The 19112-nt window shown below is 39.2% G+C and overlaps 1 protein-coding gene and 1 pseudogene across 2 annotated transcripts in view; both read left to right on the forward strand.

Annotated features, from left to right (window-relative positions):
- Window positions 1-19112, forward strand: part of LOC134479342 (uncharacterized) — a 261904-nt gene that overhangs the window by 23500 nt on the left and 219292 nt on the right. The gene's annotated exons all lie outside the window — the stretch shown is intronic.
- On the forward strand, window positions 8048-16902 carry LOC134479341 (glyceraldehyde-3-phosphate dehydrogenase-like; annotated as a pseudogene).

The raw sequence follows: 19112 nt of genomic DNA on the forward strand, positions 1-19112 counted from the left end.
ATGAACATCAGTGACATACCTCCACATTTTCAAAGTTGTTTGTTCTTGTAGAATAACCTAACTTTTTCTGAGTAATGACTCTCCCAAGGGTACTGGTTGATGTACATCTCTAAAGAGGATGTTCTTTGTGTACATCCCTTATTGTCTTCCTCTACAAACCATGCAGTAGGGTAATAAAACAGCTGTCAAAAGAAGAGTGGCCTCATTTTGACTTCTCTTATCTGAGAAGTTGGTGAGTCCATCTTTAAAGGCGTAATTGGCTATTCTGTGCGCTGTGGTCATGGATAGCAATGTGTTCTCCAGTTCTTTTCCTAGGACACTGAGTGCATGCAGGAGAAGAGAAGGGTCAACACATGGTTGCTAATGTGATTAATTAAAGTGTTCAGTATAAATGGCTGGTAGTAGTTAGTGGTACCTTAGAGGGATTAAAGCTGGTTAAACGTATGGGGGATGTGTGCCGATTAATGAATGAATCAGTAGTGGTGAAAGGGGGTTGGGTTATTCTTCAGCGGAGCAGTTAATAAACATCCCTACTTCCACATTATATGCGAGGGATCTCAGCTTAATCCTTTAAATGCTTTCACCATCTGTAATTAGGTAATTAGTTTGGGGAGAATTGTAGCACATGTACAAGGAGAAAGGAAAGCAACAACTGCATATGAATAAATACGAGCTGTTTGTTTCATAGAAAAACAGTGCTGCTTAATTCTGTTGCTTCAGCATAGCACTGGTCTCAGGTTCAACACTGGCATTCCAGAGAGCAAGGAGATCCGCTTTGCTCACTGAACAGACCTCTGCAGTTACCAGAGAACTCTGAACTCTTGATACAACACTAGATGCCCCTGAATTAATTTCTTTTTTTTTAAAGATTTATTTATTTTATTTATATGAGTACACTGTAGCTGTCCTCAGACACACCAGAAGAGGGCACCAGGTCCCATTACAGATGGTTGTGAGCCACCATGTGGTTGCTGGGATTTGAACTAATTTCTAAGCAGATATCAGAGGGGAAGTTAAGGTTGTACTCTGGAAGGACTTCTAAGAGCAACCAGATCTGAAATGAGTATATATACATACATACATACATGCATGAATACATATATACATATATATGTGTGTGTGTGTGTGTGTATGCATGTATGTATGTATATATGTATGTATGTATAAATGAGTGCCTCCGTGTACTACTTAGAAATTCCGTTAGACCTGGTTCTCATCCCCTCTCTCTTTGTTGCTTAATTATTTCTGTCTATAGGACATTCTAGTGCTGTAACCTTTTCATGTTTTAAACTGAGGCTAGCTGTGAGAGGACATTGAAGATATTGCCTTTGAGATGTTTACAATTTGTTGGTAGTTTGATAAATAAGCCATGTGAATCAATGAATAATAAGTCAATGAGAGTAGTTTTACCAAATCAATGGACCATGAGTGAGGAGGTTTCTATGGGCCTCGGAGATGTTGGCTTTGGGTCTTTTTTATTTTTTCTTTTCTAGCCTCCTCCAAAAGATATTTTCATCTTTCTTCTCCAAGTATACAGCTGACCTGTACCTACCTTACTGTACCTTGGGTTTGACATCATGATGAAGCTGAAGATAGTTTTTTTAAATACATGGTTGCTGTGACACATAATGAAAAAACAGTTACTACTTTTCTTACTTATTGTTACCGGAAAGACTATTTTCAATTAGATTCAGTATCATGGAAAAACTGTGGATTGTTCTTTGTTATTTGAGTTTTAAGAGAAAGAATATCTCATTTTGGAGAATGAACAGAAATGCAAAGAACTTTTAAAATAAGGAAATTATGAGAATTAGAAGAGCAAAGAAATTAGATGTGATAGCCTGAGGTACTCAATTATTTGCTTAATAATGGACAGTGAGAATTGGTGGAATAGGAGAGAAGATTTAAAAAGTGACGTTATGGGCTGTATTAATGATGAAAGGACATGTATAAAATATACACTAATTTTGCCTCATAAAGACAATTTCTCAAGAAAGTCAGGTAATTTAAAACTATGTACTCTTCAACATACAAGGGAGTTCTGACTCAAAAAATGCATCATATGTCAGAATGCATTAAATTCATCTATCCTACTCAACGATTCCCATCATTAAGGAACAGAGAGGCATATATGTGTGGTTCCTTTGGTAACTGTAGGTCTGGCTCATTACTGTTCCTTAGCATCAAAAAAGAGCATCAACCCAGGTCATCATGAGAGAATATCATACATATCACTGATTTTGGAAGGTATTATGATTCACAAATAGTTGCTACTTTATCTGTATTGTGTTTGTAACATTGTAAAGCCAAGAAATGGCAAATTCCTGCATCATTAAGTCAGAAAAAGTTAGCACAATGAGTCCTGCATTACGTTATTGACGGTTGACATCATTATGTCCAATCATTTTTATAAAGCAATGGAGGACAAAAATTTTAATCAAGCTTCATAAATGGATGCCCCTTAGTAACTACACACCTAAGATTTCACCACATCATCAGAAAATCAGTCTTACCTTGGTTTATGATCCTACGATTGAATTTGAATGTGTCACATGGTACTCAGAAAGTGAACAGAATTGGAGTATGCATCCAATGAGATACGATTTCTCAACAATGTGGAATTAAGTATTCTAAAGGATAATTTATAGTGTCTTTCCTAGTAAAAGCAAACCTCAAGGATGTTCCCATCAGCTGGTTTAGGTGCTGACCTCTTCTCCTTACATGGTTCAGCAACATTGAGCTATAGAAAATCTACATTATAGCTACATAGGTACTGTTCTACACTAACAATGAGCCAAATTTTCAAGAATTGATAGTCTATGTTATATGGTAGGAATACGATGAAGGGAAACGGAATCTAATAAAAATGGTTCCAACCATTGAGTTGGTTCACCCCTTTTCCAAAATTGTATGTGTATGGGTGTTTCATCTGCATGTGTGTCTGGGTACCACATATATGTCTAGTGCACGAGCAAACAAGAAGAGTGCCTCAGATCTTTTGACTCTGGAGTTACAGGTGGTTGTGAGCCACCATGTTTATGCTGGAAATTGAATCCAAGTCCTCTTTAGGAGCACTCAATACTCCCAAGCCATCTCTTCGGCCCCTTACACCCATTATGTGCCCTTGTGCTGCATATAGGTCAACCTGCTCAACTAGCTACACTTATCCAATAATTCTTGTTCCTAGACTCCATCCTTGATCTCCATTTATTTCTACATTATTTCATTATTTAGTTGATTAGCTTTTATTCCCCTGTCTTATTTTTCCCATCTGTTTAATTTCTCTAATTTTTACTTAGTAATATTATTTTGGGCAGAAATCAATGTTTTCACTCTTTTCTGCATTCATCTATTCAGGTGGTACACCTTGATTAACATTGTATTTAGCCTTGTTGGTAGCGACATGAATGGAAATAAGATGGCATCCTTTAGGAGGCTTACAGTTTGCTAGAAATACTCATAGTTACTTTTGAAGACTATGATTTGGTTGGTATTATGAGGCAACCATAAGCTACTGAAGCCTCTGGAAAGAAAGCTCTAGTGACGACAAGAGAAGAAGGCAGGCATTGAAGAGTGGTGGGAGAAGTAGCCCAATGCCAGTTTGTAAGAATGGTATTTATATCTAGAGTTTTCTATTTTCCTGTCTTAGCCACATCCAGTTAAGTGTTAGCCTAATAAAGCCATTATCTTTAGGACATAATCTTTATTTTTTCTTTAATGATGTAGCAGCATTTTCTCCAAGTGTACTTAGAATTCCATTAGACTGTTTCAAAACATTTTTTAAAGGTTTTGAAAGTCAAGTTTTATTAATTTGCTTCTAATGTTGAGAAATACAATTGATTTTTACAAGAAAGCCATACCCAGTGGTCATCTAAGCTAGTTAATTTTAATAGAGCATATTGTCTTTTGTACTTTCTACACACACAATGTTGTTCCTATTAACAAATAAACTGTGTCCCTTGAGTCTATTATTTACTGTCGTGATCAGTTTTTCATTCCAATATTTTTTCCTCTCTAAAAGTTTGGATATTCTTATGAGCAAGTTATAACTGTGATAAAAACTTACTCTACCATGAGTACATTTCCCTTCATTTTATTTAGCACATTTCATGATGGCTGCTTTAAGTTCGTCTGAGCTATCTCCAATTCTTTTAACTGTTTCTGCTCAGTCTTTCTTCTTTTAAGGTTTGATCACATAGCTCTGTGAAGTTACATGCCTGTTGATTTTAGGTAAGTATCATGTCTGTTTCTAGCCTTCAGTGTAGGCCCAAGATCAACAAATCCATCAGAGGCCTTCATCTTCTGGGTCCCTCTGCCAACGACTTCCTTTCCTAGAGTTCTGAAATCTTTATTGCTCATCAATTGTCTGATTGTTTGAGATACATTTGTGTGCTTATCTGTTTTAATATGTCTTTTATTCCACATGTCTTATTATGTGGAATAATTGCTGTGTCATGATGATTTTCTCAGATCTACAATACTCAAAGGATATATTCAAATTTAATATAACTGGAGATTTCATATCCTTACCTCAAAATAGTAGGCAGCACGAGTTGAAAATAATTAGCAACCCAACCAGAAACCAAATGTTATGGCTAATCTTAGTTGTTAATTGTAGAACCAGTTAAGATTCAGTCAGCTGGGCACCCCTGTGAGGAGTTTTTATTTACTGGCTCATTTGAGGTAGGAAGACCACATTCTCTTGGAAACACAGAAGAAGGACGCTTTTCCTTTTTGCCCGCTTGACCACACTCATGTTGGCAACATCTCTGTGCTATTGCTGCGGAATTTCTTTGCTGATATTAGTCCCTACTTCTGAGAGATTCCACTGGACATGAAGGAACAGCAGTTCTCTAGGACTCTAGCACCACACTGGCACTGCTGAGACATCCCGTGGAACAACTACTTGATTCTTGACCTTCATGCAGGAAGACATCCGCTATTGGACTTCTGGGACCTTAAACAACTCTAATAAATCATAAATATCAGCTCTGGTCCTCCAGAGAGTCCTGATTAATATACTAACCAAACAGAAACTGACCAATCGACAAGTAAGCAAGCAACTAGCCAATCAATAAAAAACTGTGGGAGGGTGGTCAGTCAACATTTCATAGGTTACTAAGAAACTGCCCATTTCAAGGTCAAAAAGTTGGAATACAATTGGAATACAATATTGTTTGGAATTTTTTGAACATTTATTTGGACCAAGTGACACAGTTGTTTTTGTTTTTCTTTTTGTTTTTTTAATTAAAGTATGTATGTGCAAATGATGTAAATTTCTTTCTGACTCTTTTTTTTTTTTTTTGAGGAGAAGGTTAAATAACATAATGAATCAACACCATTTGTTTCACCCAGGACTTTAAAACATCATCCCCCCTTAAAAATAACAAAGAAAACAAATTAAACTATTTAGTATTTCATAGAAGTAAATAGCAATTCCTACTTTCTGATTCCCTTAAGCATCATTTCTTAATTACAAGAGTGCTCTACTCTATGATAAATGGCTAGCATTCTTTCTGAGGGGAGAAAGCATTTTCATTTCTTAGGCTGGGTCTCAATATCCCTTCTTGTAAGATGAAGGAGTAATAGCAAACAATAGCAAAATTGTCATTTTTTTCCTCAATCTTCCTTAGTGGAAGAGGGTGAATCATACTTTTTCTTCATATGTACATTTCAGAATATTTTCATTTATGTAACCAGAGTTACCTTTAAAAATGCTGCATTTAGTGAATTTGAGGCATTCCCCCTTAATTGTATGTGCTATCTATAATACATCTTTTTGTAGTGAGTTAGTCCTAATGCCAAAAAAAAAATCATTATTATCTTTTAGTTTGAAATGACCAGATCCACTTTAGGAACTTTTCTGGGGCTATTCTACCTAACAGTCACAATTGAAAAGAGCTTCACTCATCCAAAGCTAAGCCAAAGCTGATTCAGTCAGGCAGTGATTAGTTAGATGAAGCAGATATTGAACATTTTTTAATGTTTAACAATTATAATCCACTTGAATCTCCCTCTTGTATTCTGTCACTCTCTTTCTTTTTAAAAATTGAAATAGAGTCGGAACATCAGACGTAAGCTTTTGATCTCTGTTCACCTGTGACTACAAATACTCAGAGCCATGGATAGTCTTCTGTGGGACGCTGCTGGTTGCTTCCTTGAAGTAGACCCAGTGGACTAATTGTTTGATGGTGCTGGGATTCATTATGACCCTTTTCAGTCTTCTTTCTCAATAGTGTGTAATGGATTAACAGTTACCAGGCTGGCATGGATGCTAGCCTAGCTTGCCAATAGGACAGTATAAAAGCTTTAGAGGATCTTTTCTTCCCCCCTCTGAGTCAGACTTTATTTTTTTCTGTAAAAGAGGGGTGGAAATTGCTGTGCGTATCATAGTCTATGTTACTTTTAAGAGGGGACAGAACGGGCCCAGTGCTACTTTCCTAGGAGCTCTGAAAAATGATGAGAGTATTTTAGTTGCTGTCACTACTGGGAGAGGTTACTCAAGGCACTCGGAAAGCCTGGGAAGGACTAGACTGACTTCTACACGCTGAAGGATTGTACGGACCTACGTACCCATATGCCCTTCCTTTATTAGCAAGTGACAACTAATGTTGTTTTCCTGTTATTAGTATTCGTCAAAAGGCTTGTTTTGAGCCTCCCTTTGATGTTGTCATAAATTCATAAGATTTTTCTCATTCATATTCTAAACAAATCACTGCGGAAGTCAGATTCAGGGTGTCAGTCTCTAGCTTCTTGGCTCTGTTGCCTTTGAGTCTGTGGCAAAAACACTGCAACAGTATCACAGAAAACAGAAACCTAGGAGCCAAACTTCCTATGACACTCTCACATTTCCTTATTCAGATATTGGTAACACGATATCAGGAATTCAAAGTATTTTGCCCATGATTATATGATATGCAAATATGTAAAACGATTTCCTTGTCTGGGCATTTTCTCTTCCAGAGTCATCTGAACTGACTTTAGCTTCCTTCCTTCTTTCTTTCAGAGTAGAAGGTCAGGAGGATTTTTCCACTGAAGTAGAGGCAGGTCCAGCATCTAAAATACCCTCACATTGTCCTGCCGACATTGTTTTCTTATATGAAATCTTTTGCTGACTGCCTTCTTGGGCAGCTTAGAAGGAGGCTCAAGGGGCTAGGTGGGAGATTGAAAGTTTGGGGTACAAGTGAGCAACAAGGAACACTTCTAATTCCCCTTCTTTTAATCATTTACTTTTTCTGGTGGTTCTGAAGTTGTAAAAAATCTTTTTCAGAAACTCCTGAATGAGGATACCTATGTATAAAAGTAAAATGGGAAGTAGTGTTTATGTTCTGGTCATGAGCATTGGCTGCTCTTCCAGAGGACCCAGGTTCTATTTTTAGTACGAACATAGTGGCTCACAAACACCTTAAACTCCAGTTCTAGAGAATATAACATATTTTTCAGGCCTGTAGGGGGAAGATACACATGCTTCACAGAAAGAGCCAAGCAGGCAAGACACTCACACACATAAAATAAGTGTAAATAATTATTTTTTTAAAGGTGACATGTGGAACAAAGGAAATGAAGCTTGATCTAGTTGCTATGACTTGGATACATTTCCCTAAAGGACCTTGTTAAATTAAAGGTTTTTTGATCCAGCACATGGGAACTGGGCTGTAATGGAATTCAAGAGGTAAAGTCAAAATGGAGGAAGTTTGGCTACTGGGGTAATTTCCCTGAAGGGGTATTGAGACTCCAAATGTTTCTTTTCTCACCTGGCTTCTTGTCTGCTGCAGTAGGACTAGTAGGTTTCTGTTTTCTGTGATCCTGTTGCAATATTTTCCTTGCCACAGACTCAAAGGCAGCAGAGTCAAGAAGCTAAGGACTGAAATCTGTGATACCAAGGGTTAAACCCATTTTTCTTTCTAAGGTATTTATCTCTTATTTTGTCATTCACTCTTAGCAGCATTTTGAGATTTTGTCATTAATAACTGCTTTCTCCCTTTTCCTCAATCAGAGTGTTGTGTGTAATGTCATTCAGTCCAGCTGTTAACATGTACACCTCAGGTCCTCCAAAATGTAATTTCTTGAACATTTTATCTTAAAAGTTTAGAGCTAGGGACTTGTAAGTTAGAAGCACTTACTCTGCAAGTACACAGGCTCTCAAGGGAAACAAGAGAGACCCTGTATAAACAAAGTGTAAGGAAAGAAACAACTCTTGAAAGTTATGCTCTGACATGCACTGTGGCACATGCCTAGACACACACACACACACACACACACACACACACACACACACAAACATGAGTTCATGCACACACATATACACATATGCATACACACATACACACATATTCATGTGTACATACATACACATATATATGTACAGACATACAAACAACACATACACACACATACATATATATATATGTACATACATACAAACAACATAAACACACGCACACACACACACACACACACACACACACACACACACACGGGAGCTACCACTGCAAAGTAACTTAGACTTAAGACAGGTAAACATTTTACTATAGAAAAGGCAACTCTAAACATTTCACAAGACCTAGTCTTGTCCCCACCAATGCTCTTTCCCCTCAGCTCCCTTCAAGAGAGCACCTGAAAGAAGAGAACACATAAACACTTGCATACTGACACACACACACACACACACACACACACACACTCATAGACACACATACATCCAAAGCATACACACGAACACACACATATATATATATACATAAGCACACACACACAATGATGATATGCTGATATGCTGATGGTGATATTAACACAATATTTTTCTAAGTGTTTGGATTTTTGATGAACAAAGTCTGCCAGGGACCAGCCCTGTCAGTTCTTCTTGCAGGTTCTGTCTTGAAGATAGCTGAGGAGGAAGAGCATTATGGGTTTATGTGTGTGGGTGTGGGTGAGAGAGTAAGACTCTATCTGGTGAGCTATTTAGAGTTGCCTTTTCTATAATAAAACATTTAGCTGTCTTAAGTCTAAGTTACTTTGCAGCGGCAGCTCACCTGCCTCTGAATTCCTCTGAGGCCAGAAACTGCAAGTCTCTGGAGTTTAGCACCTCATAGAAAACAGCATGGGGTTGGGGTGGGGGATTAAGTAAAAGTATTTATGGTTCACGGGCTTTTCTGGCAGAAGCCTCTCTGGCTAAGCTGGTTAACTGTCTGTGAACCACAGAGATAGGAAAAGAAAAGAATTAAGATGCTTCATACAGGGAAATATGCACTGACACATATACATTCAAACATCCATATATCCACACTCTGGCCTGGCCTAACTATCTGTCACAATCAACTCCACAAGTATTCGTACATGCTTACATATATATTCATATACATATATGTATACATATATACATGTAAACATATACATAAGTACATATAGACAAACATACACATTTGGATGGATGGATGGATGGATGGATGGATGGATGGATGGATGGATGGATGGATGGATGAATGGATGGGGCAGAGCTCCCCAAACCAAACCATTCAACCAACAACTTTATTTCTTTTTTCTGGTCTTTTTATACCATCGTAGACAAAAAAGGTTCTTTAGAAAATTACCTCAGAGATAAAATGTTACATAAAATGGGAATTACAGAAGGATGTTGATATTACGTTCAAAGCAGTGTTTCATTATAATATACTTATTAAGTTCAAAGCAACAGTTTTTATGTGCCCTTGCCCGATCATAGTGCATACCTGTGACTTTCTCCTTTAACCTAATTGTTCTTGTTTGACCACAAAATTGTCTAAAATCTATTTCTCTTTTTAGTGTGATTATGAAAGCTCACTACATTTCTTATTATGCAGCCTGTATTACCTATTACAAGGACTGGGCACATTCTTTTCTTGATTCTATTATATCTTACTAGCTACTAAGAACATCTCTAAAAACTTTCTCCCTAAAATTATTTGAATCAAGTCAGGAATTCTATAGAATCATGACCTATTTGTCAATTTAGCATCGGTACAAGATAGTACATTTTCATAGGTCTGCAGAATCTGCTCAATATCTAGTGATTGTTATATATTTAATAATAACAGGAAAAGCATATTAATAGCAGGAACCTTTCCGCAAATCAAATCTCCTTGGCCTTGCCTAAAGAAGCAAACTCATCAGAGATTTACAGTCCATGGCGAACCATCTCAGGAAGATCACCTGCTAGTTTTTAGCTTCTCCTAGATACCTCTTGGCAAAAATTTGAGGTGTTCTGAGATAGTCAACTGAGTCAATAACTCAGCAAGGCACTGACTACAGAAATACAAAGCAAGTTGCATCTGTAATTTAAAATTTTCTAGCACCCAATTAAAAATGATGATAAAAGTAAAGAGGAAAAAAAAAGTAAAGAGGAGAGTTAATTTAACTATATATTACTATAAACTCAACATAGCAGAATATTACCATGCTTATGTATTCAACATAAACTTCTCAGTAAAATACTCATATTTTAATATTACAATAAAAATTGGTATTTGTTCCTTACCTGGAGGATTACTGTTTGGTGCTACATTTTAAGCACTTAATTACCGTATGTAGCTATATTAAAATGACTGGGCAGCAAGAATAAATGCCTAATGCCTTGTTTGGAAAAATCTGTGTCCCAGTGGAACAGCACCCCATTGCTTTGACCATCTTTCTTCACCAGTGAAATAGGTGTTAGAAACTCTAGTTTTTAGAGCTTTGTTTTCTAAAATTGTTTCAAAGAACACTTCTCCTAGGAGATACAGTACCAAAAAAATTTAATAGTCATCTGGATTGAGGAATACTCTACAGTGGTAGGTATTCAAATATACAACAGTATTTTAAAGGCATACATAGTACTGCAAAGGCGCAATTTTCTAAATAGCTCATTTCAAATTTTTTTGACTAGGGGATTGTTTCATTTTGTTCTCTTTCCTTACCTACTCCATGGAATAAACCTAGAGAAACATCAAGAGTGTTTGAATACACGACGAGGAAAGATATTTGAAATATATACTGATGTTTAATGATGATTATGAAACCTTGGCTAACACATGACTTTTCAGAATTTCAAATCTATCTTACCATCTCAGTGGCAGTCTATAGATTTTTCCAGCACTATACTTTCTTCCAGTGACATACAGATTTTAATGTCACCATCCTATCTGTCCGTTCTTTATTGCCAATAAGAACATATGGGATGTGAAAGAGAACTTTGACCACAAATACAAATTTTCAATTTTAAGATGGTTACATCACCCCTTTTGGGAGTAACCCAAATGGATGTCGAGGATATGCATTCAGGTCCTTCTGCTTGTGCAGATGAGTCCACCAGTGTGGGTCTGTGGATTTCCTCCCACCATATCTAATCCTCTTCTTTGTCTTAATTTCTCTTTTCTCCTATCTCAGATCATCTAGCATAGTCTTCTGATCCGGATAACCAGCTCTCACTGAGTAGTTATTTTTTGAGACGAGACCTATGCCAAGTCCTCGAATGGAGAAGAATTACTATTCAGACTTGGCTTTCAGGAATGCTGCTTTCTGGTAGAGACCATCATGGGACATTAGATAAGAATGAGTCATGGAGGAGCAGAATCCTCTGGACGTTCCAGGAAGTAGTCCTAGAGATGGAGTGGGGAACTTGCTGGGGGAGGTGGAAAGAGAAGAATACACTGCTGACTGGGACTGTTGACACAAGGGAGGAGGACATAACAGAAGTGCCTTCCAATACAGAGAGCAAAGGTTCCACTGCGGTGGGAAAGAATTGCACCCATGAATTGGGACATGCAAATCTTTCAATATTTAGGAGAAAACATGAAGTGTGACTCACCTGCTCAGTGCCCTTTGGGCAATAACTCTAGGCATTTATAAAGTCTTGAGTAAGACATTTTCCATGGGAGTTCACATTGTCTTCATGTCTCTTGCTCAGACGAGTAAAGAGCTTCTGCCTGGTACCCAGTGAAAGGGACTCTAAGTAGAACACAATCACATTTGTGGCTTCCATTGACAAACCTTTTTTATTACAGGTGTGAAAAGATAAAATTCCCTCAGACTTAGAGAAAAGCGAAGGGGTAGCTGAGAACATTTACTTTATCAGATGCTGTTTTAGATGAAAGGATGGGGTTCATCTTCATATTCAGCAAGGCATATAAGCAGCTTTCAGGAAAGAGATGTGCTGACAGACATTCGCTCCCTCGACTATTAAATGTGCTGGAACATATTTTAAAAACAGTTTAGAACTAAAATCATGCCCATTTATGTCTTCCATTCCTTTGAGGCCTCTTAGTGATAGACAAGTCCGAACTGCATTTATTCATGTGAGAGAAGAAATATCTTTGATTACTAAATGCTTTCTGCGTGCATAAAAGCTATAATAAACCATTTTTGCCTATGTTGGAGTAGGTGTGTTCTTCTGAAATGAAAGATTGAGAACAGTTAGGGGAAAGAAATTTCCTGAAAGCATAAAAATGCAGTTCATTTCTGCATCTCTCTTTAGTACTGGCTTTAATTTTTAACATGCAACCATCTAGAGGAAAAGCTTTATGTTACTTTTCATTGTTGTTCTTGTATATCTTGATAGGCCTTCCCTAAGGGATAGACCTACACCGATGTAGGTGATTGTCATCTTGGCTTAGAATGAGATGGATCAGTCAGCCAAAGCACTTGCTATACAATCATGAGGACTTGAATTCAGATCCTGAGCAACCATATAGAAGCCAGCTGTGTCTGCCCTGGCCTGAATGGTGGTGGAGTTGGAGGCAGGATGATTGCTGGGCAATCACTGACCTTGCTGGCCAGTCACTCTAGCTAAATACTTAGGAGGATTCAGGTTCAGTAAGAGACCCTGTCTCAAGGGAACAAGGTGGAAGGTAATAGAACAGGACATTTGACATCTTCCTCTGGCCTCTACATGCATAAGCATGCACCCCAGACACATCTGTAAATAAAAAATACAACACACAGACAGACACACAGACATACACACACACACACAGATACACAGGCACACAGAAACACACACACACATACACAGACATACACACACAGACACACACACAGACACACACAGACACACACATACACACAGACACACACAGACACACACACACAGACACACACACAGACACACACACACAGACACACACAGACACAGACACACACAAACACACACATACACACACACACACACACACACACACACACACACACACACACCAGGGAGAGAGAAGGGGAATATCTATAAATGGACGCATGTTTGAAATAGATATTCAAAGCTATCTCTGTCCCGTCAATGTCACTAACAACTGTAAAAGACTGCTTCGACCAACTTGATCAGCCCTCTAAGTCACATTTTGACTCTTTTCACTTATAGAAATACACATGTAAAATGGACTCTTTCATATATGTTATCATATTTCCATCGCTTTGAATTTTTTTCATGAAGCAGTGCAAACTCATTACAAACATTTTGAAGATATATACAATTAAAAAGAAAAAAGATCTAAAGTTACTGGTGATGTTCTACTCCTACAAATAACATCAATAGTCAGGGATTATATTCTATGACTATTTTACACATTTTGCAATGCTGAAGAAATGACATTATGTTACACAAATTATTTTGTAAGCCCAACTTTCTCATTTCAAATGTCTAAATCAAAACTATTTTGAAGTTAAAATTGTTTTTGACAGACAAAATTGGCGTAGATGTATGCTATTTCATTGTATAGATAGATCCCAATAAACTTAAATCAAATATTACTTTTGGGGATGTGATTTCCATTTCTGCCATCTCTCTCTATATATTCTGAATTTATTTCAGGTTATATTGGAATTTTACAATAGCCTACCAGAGAAAATTTATTAAGTGCTTCTCATATTTGTCCTTGATTTTGACATGTTTTGCAAAGTGTCCCCAAGTATTAAAGATATTCTTTTTAATATTTTCCATAAACACTTAATTCCAACCAACATGACCAAATCTAGTAAATATTTTGTTAAGTTTATTTAAAATTCTTGGGACATGCTATTTCTCTATATACTGGGTACAATATAGATTAAGGTGGTATGATTAGGATTAAGTCATTGAAGGGAGGGCTAGTTGGATGGCTCTCAGTGGGTAAAAACATTTGCTCTTCAAGTATGGTGATCTGACTTCAACTCCTCAGTGGCACAGAAAAGTCTTGTCAGGGCTTCATGTGCCTGTAATCCCAGCACATGGGATTTGAGGTAGGCAGACCTGTGGAATTTTCTGGTCAGCTAGCTTTGCAGGCGTGTGAGCTTCTGGTTCAATGAGAGATTCTCCTCTGGCCTCATATGAATATTTATACACGGGGACAGTCATGTACATACAACACACACACACACACACACACACACACAGATAGAGAGACAGAGACAGAGACACTGAGAGACAGGGAGGGAGAGAGGCTTACTTTCATGGTTTGCAGTGATCCTACAGACATCCTCTGATGAGTGACAGTCTTTCCAGTTGAAATGTATGAATTCCATGAGAAGGACCAGGTAGCTGAGTACACATGTGCCCACCATCAGATAGAGAAAAAGACATGCCTCAGGAACTCTTAGAGTCAATTCAAAATCAAGTGAGACAAATGGACTTGAACAATTGTAGGGCCCTAAAGTTGGGTAATTTAAAGTGAACATAGTCAAATGGTTGGAAAATTATGAAAAACGGGAAAAGGCAAATGATTGCTCATGAGCTGTTTTCATTAAACTGCATTCATCATTGTGATGCTGATCTTTAAAGAAAAATAACCTTTTCCTTTTTCTCCAATCTCTCTCTCTCTCTCTCTCTCTCTCTCTCTCTCTCTCTCTCTCTCTCTCTCTCTCTCTCTCTCTCCTCTTTCTTCCTGGTCTGTGAAGTAATAGAACAGAACAGTAGATTATGGTATACATGGACCAGCCTTGTGATAGCTGTTGAATTTGAATTATTCTTCATGCCTGTATTTATGCGCACAAGGGATACTCATGATACTCAATACTCAGTTAAATTTGAGAAGATAAGGCTCTCTGCTCCTCCCTGTTCCAGAGACAGCCGCATCTTCTCCTGTAGTGCCAGCCTCATCTCATAGACAAGATGGTGAAGGTTGGTGTGAACCGATTTGGCCATATTGGGCGCCTGGTTACCAGGCTGCCTTCTCCTCTGAATCTGGCAACAGTGGACACTGTTGCCATTAACAACCTCTTCATTGACCTCAGTTGCATGGTCTACATGTTCCAGTATGATTCTACCCATGGCATGCTCAAAGGCACAGTCAAGGCTGAGAATGGGAAGCTTGTTATCAATGGGAAGCCCATCACCATCTTCCAGGAGTGAGATCCTGCTAACATCAAATGGGGTGATGCTGGTGCTGAGTATGTCATGGAGTCTACTGGCGTCTTCACCAGCATGGAGAAGGCTGGGGCTCACTTGAAGTATGGGGCCAAAAGGGTCATCATCTCTGCCCCTTCAACTGATGCCCCCATGTTTGTAATGAGTGTGAACCAGGAGAAATATGACAACTCCCTCAAGATTGTCAGCAATGCATCCTGCACCACCAACCATTTAGCTCCCCTGGCCAAGGTCATCCATGACAATTTTGGCATCGCAGAAGGGCTCATGACTACAGTCCATGCCATCACTGCCACTCAGAAGACTGTGGATGGCCCCTCTGGAAAACTGTGGCGTGATAGCTATGGGGCAGCCCAGAACATCATCCCTGCATCCACTGGTGCTGCCAAGGCTGTGAGCAAGGTCATCCCAGAGCTGAATGGGAAGCTCACTGGCATGGCCTTCCGTGTTCCTACCCCCAATGTATCTGTTGTGGATCTGACAAGACTCCTGGAGAAACCTGCCAAGTATGATGACATCAAGAAGGTGGTGAAGCAGGCATCTGAGGGCCTACTAAAGGGCATCCTGGGCTACGCTGAGGACCAGGTTGTCTCCTGTGACTTGAACAGCAACTCCCACTCTTCCACCTTTGATGCTGGGGCTGGCATTGCTCTCAATGACAACTTTGTAAAGCTCATTTCCTGGTATGACATTGAATATGACTACAGCAACAGGGTTGTGGACGTCATGGCCTACATGGCCTACAAGGAGTAAGAAACCCTGGACCACACACCCCAGCACAGCAAGGATACTGAGAGCAAGAGAGAGGCCTTCAGTTGCTGAGGAGTCCCCATCCGAATCAGCCCCCAACACTGAGCATCTCCCTCACAATTCCATTCCAGACCCCATAATAATAGGAGGGGCCAAGGGAGCCCTCCCTTCTCTCTTGAATGCCATCAATAAAGTTTGCTGCATCCAAAAAAATTTTTGAGAGGATAAGAGGAGAGGATGTGGGGAGTCAATTATCAGAGCCTGGCAATTAAGAACCATCGACTGTGTAGATGTTATTTTATTTTCTTATGGTCTGTTGCTCTGCCTTGTGTTACACAAAGGACTTACTGACAGAGGACACAGCAATCTGTTGACTGGGCTATAGAGGCCAATGAGCATTAACCCTACCATTCATCACTGTCTGCGAGGTCCTCCTGAGGAAGAGCATCATGGGAAACATTTGCTCCTTGTTTTCTTAAATGTAATAGCATGGCTTGTTGTTATTGTCTTTTTCATGCCTTATTTTGTCTTCCAGAGTTACATAGTCTATTGTGTCACCTTTTCTGTACCTGTGACTAAAAAGCTTAGATGAGAATCTATGGCTGATCCCTACCTGATATGTAGTGCTTTGCAGAATGCATTTCATATACCAGCCACACTGCTATCTTATCTTGCTTATATTCATTCTCCCTCTGCTTACATTTTCTCAAATTTAATTCTATCTTGTATATATTTTGTTAGCAACCTTAAATTGCTTTTAGGTCAATGCGCTGTAGAACTAAAGAAATAAAAAGAGTAAAATATAAAAACCTATCTTTGAAGCATCAACTATGAGGTAAATCCTACTTTCAGATCTTTGTAATTTTCTTCTTTGTCCCTTTCCCCATGTGACTGTCTCTATCCCCAACATTCATCTGTCAACTTGTCCATCTATCTCACCTAACGCTCTGATTCACAGCTTTCCTACAATGTTGTGTCATAAATATTTTCTTTCATTATTTACAAATAATTGTAAGCCACTTATGATGAATTCTGCCTATAATCCCAACAAACAGGAGGAGAACTGCCATGAATTTGAGGTTAGCCTGAGCCACAAAGAGAGTTGTAGTTCAGTTTTAGCTACAGAGTGAGCATGTTATCTGGAAAATCAATCAAACAAGCAAACAATCAAAACTCGAACAAACCATAAAATGGCTTTTAATGTCCTCTTTGTTGTCTAGCATATAAATTAACCACAGCTTGGCTATTCCTCTGTCATTAAACTTGTGTTCGGGGTGGATAGGCTTAACAAAGTATTTTCTGTGCAAGTATCAGGGCCTTAGTCCCCATCCCAGGCAACTGTGTTAAGAGCCAAGCGTGGCAGAAGGTGTCTGTCATACAAGGGCTGAGGAAGGTAAGACAGGGATATACCTCGGGTTTGTTGGACAGGAAGACTAATAGGTTAGTTCACTCCAACTTCAGACTGTTTTTCCAAAAAGATGGGGTATAAGCAAAGACCTGGACCTCTGGACTCCACACATACTCTACATAAATGTCTGTACCTCTGGTTGTGTATATGCCTCCAGATATGAACATGTACACATGTAAATTAAACCCTTGGGGTTTGTTTCCCTGATTTTCCCTTTACTGTGTAACATTTATACAAGTTATATATTAACGATCCATTTCTAGTGTTTTTAAAAAATAATTTCTACTATTTAAAAGAATATTTTCATAAGTACTATTTGCAATGTTTACTTCCCATTAAAATAAAATGAAGGTATCCAGTGATATGTGTTTGTCCTAGAGAGCTCAAAAAACAATGCTACTTGAACCTGTCCCCTACAAATGAAGAAATTTATAAAACAGGATGAAAATGCTCTCTCCCTCGACATGGAGAGCTGGCTGGAGAAGTCAGTGATAAGCAGATAAGGCTCTGCAATTAATCTTCGCTGCACCTCACCGCTTCTTGCCCAAGATGCTATCTCTACATCTGATTTCTCTGAGGGATGAGTGCTGTCTTTGCTGCTGTACTTCTCTCCTTCGCTGCCTGGGCTCCCAGGGCTTCCTCAAACCTTCCTCCCAGGCTGGATCCCTCCTCACTTGGGTTTTCAGTTAAAAATACAGTCACCTCACATCCCCAGGTTATTTTGAGGATTCTTGAGTTGGAGATTTCTCCAGCTCACTTGGTGAGGTCTGAAGGGTATTTAAATATAGAAAGGGCTTGAGCTGTTGGCTTTATCTTTAATTAAGGATTAAGAGCAGCATTTGAAATTCATCTATGAACTCCCTGCCTCCAGCTTCCTTGCCTTTTGCCCAGGTGCGAAGCCATCCATAAGCCTCTGTATTGTGTTGTGTCAGTCTCTACTGCTTCATTTCTAGACTGCAATGGAGTCAGGCTTATACCTCTCTCAAAATGACCATGTTTTTCACGTTCATCTTTCTGATGCTAATCTCTGTCATAGAAAACGTGGCTCTTGTTTGTAATGCTTTCCAGAAAGCAAGCTGAGTTGGCTCCAGACCCCAGCATCTGTCACCCTGATCAGCAGTCAGAATTCCTCTTCTCATCTCCACATCAGGGAAATAACTCATTCTTTACAGCGTCATCATGCAAGCGATCTGCAAGAGATGAGACGCCATGCCGTTCCATGTTCAGACACTTAGCAGAAGTCACCTCCATTGTGACAGCTTGTTTTGGATTAGAGAATTTGCCCTGGGCACAGTTGAACAGAGTAATGAGAATATCCTCTCTCCCTCTCTCCCTCTCTCCCTCTCTCCCTCTCTCCCTCTCTCCCTCTCTCTCTCCCTCTCTCCTTCTTTCCCTGTCTCCCTCTCTCCCTCTCTCCCTCTCTCCCTCTCTCCCTCTCTCTCTCCCTCTCTCCTTCTTTCCCTGTCTCCCTCTCTCCCTCTCTCCCTCTCTCCCTCTCTCCCTCTCTCCCTCTCTCCCTCTCTCCTTCTCTCCTTCTCTCCCTCTCTCCCTCTCTCCCTCTCTCCCTCTTTCCCTTTCTCCCTCTCTCCCTCTCTCCTTCTCTCCCTCTCC

Source organism: Rattus norvegicus, chromosome 6 (assembly GCF_036323735.1).
Source record: "Rattus norvegicus strain BN/NHsdMcwi chromosome 6, GRCr8, whole genome shotgun sequence".
Taxonomy (NCBI): domain Eukaryota; kingdom Metazoa; phylum Chordata; class Mammalia; order Rodentia; family Muridae; genus Rattus; species Rattus norvegicus.